The sequence below is a fragment of the Vombatus ursinus genome, unplaced genomic scaffold (assembly GCF_900497805.2).
Source record: "Vombatus ursinus unplaced genomic scaffold, bare-nosed wombat genome assembly UNPS02014779.1, whole genome shotgun sequence".
Lineage (NCBI taxonomy): Eukaryota > Metazoa > Chordata > Mammalia > Diprotodontia > Vombatidae > Vombatus > Vombatus ursinus.
Genome location: NW_020954557.1, coordinates 21,557,372 through 21,559,028, shown reverse-complemented (window position 1 = coordinate 21,559,028; position 1,657 = coordinate 21,557,372). Strand labels below are relative to the sequence as shown.

Sequence of the window (1,657 nt, the reverse complement as noted above, 5' to 3'; positions counted from 1 at the left end):
AGACTTAAATGATAGTGAACAAATAAAGATTTCTGGATAGAAGAATTATGACCCCTTCTATGTTGGGGAAAATTAGTCAGGTAGCAGGGTGGATTGAATGTGAATGATGATGAAAAGACAAAATTAAGGGGATTTAGCAACTTAATGGATATATGAAATGACCAAAATGGAAGAGTCAAAGATAATACTAAAATTTCAGACTTAGGAAATTGGTTGAAGGAGATTGCTGATAGAAATAATGGGTCTATTCCGTTCCTTTCAACTATAAAATAAAAAAAAACTTAGATGAGATGATCTCTAAGGTCCCTTCCATCTCTAAAATTCTATGACTCTGCTTAAAGTGGGACAATCAGGTCGTACTTTATATACTGCATCCCCAGATAGTTTAAAATTTAGGGGTTCTTAACCCGGAGTCCATCAATTTGTGTTTTTTTTTTAATGTTGATAACTGTCTTTCAATACAATTGATTTCATTTGTATTTTATTTATTTGTATTTACACCTATGTATTTTATTTATGCATTTAAAAATTATTCTGAGAAGCAGTGCATAAGCATAAAAAAGAGGTCCATGAAACAAAAAAGATTAAGAACCCCTGCCTCAACCACTTTGCCGAAGGTAACAGAGTTAACATCACCGGGGCTAGAATCCAGCTCCTTCAACTTCCCACTGCACTATTTTCCACTAAGGAGCAACTCAGTTGTTGCCTTCCCTAAGAGATTCTCCCCATTTGCTAGTGTTTTTTTTCTTCTTCTTCTTCTCCCTCCTCAGATGTTTTATGTGTTATATTAGCCCTAGATAGCTAGGTAGCTAATTACCCAGATATCACAAAACTTTAAAGCTGGAAAAGACTTTTGGACCATCTGGTCCAATCCTCTTTTTTATCGATGAGGAGGTTTAAGCTAAGTTGGAGGAGAGTAACTTGACTCCCCCTGGGATATGTACAAGGATATCTCTTCTCTCTGACTAAAGGATGGAGCTGAGAGAATCTCTCCTTCCCAAGTGTCCTGGCTGCCTCCCCTTCCCCAACCCCAGATTGTTTTAGGGAGTGTCCTGCAAACACTGATGGATCTCGGGCTCCCCAAGTAAAGGCAAGACATGTCTTCCCCACCTGCTCCAGAACCGCCTGGTCTAAGCTCCTCCCAAGTACCCACCTTCTGCCGAGCCGAGAGGCGGGGGTGGCACAGAGCAGCTGAACGTCAGCGATCACTCCCTTAATCAGAGCTGATGCCAGAAACCCTTCCTGGAGGCTGTCAGGGATTGTCTGGTTAGCAGGTTCAACTCTTTTCTGGGGTAGGTCTGCAGCAGAGGAAAAATAACTGGACGGAGAAAAAGCAATGGGCGAATAACTCCTTGGAGTTTCACTTTCCACTCCCTGACCAATCACGGAGCAAGCTCGTTCTCGTCAGGCCAATCAAAAGAGGCTGTTCCCTCCTTGGCCTCAACTCCCCTCCGCAATTCAGCTCTCTGCATCTAGTTCCTGTTCCTTTTTAAGTCCCTCACTCTGATGTGGGCAGCGTCTTCTACGTGCCCGTCTTCCGGGTCTCCTTTTGCTAATGTTAAAGGAAACCTGAGATGTAATCTGGATCATATCTTGCAAGTTTCATTTGCAGTTGAAAACGAAACTTCAAAAGTTATGTTTCAGTGGCAGGCAGCAA

The 1,657-nt window shown here is 42.1% G+C and overlaps 1 protein-coding gene across 1 annotated transcript in view; it reads right to left on the bottom strand.

The window, feature by feature from the left end:
* STAT1 (signal transducer and activator of transcription 1) overlaps positions 1–1,379 on the bottom strand; it is a 58,930-nt gene extending 57,551 nt beyond the window's left edge. The window contains exon 1 of the mRNA XM_027865768.1: positions 1,154–1,379. The gene's annotated coding sequence lies outside the window, so the exon portion shown is untranslated. The remainder of the gene's footprint in view (positions 1–1,153) is intronic.
* Positions 1,380–1,657: the final 278 nt, after the last annotated feature.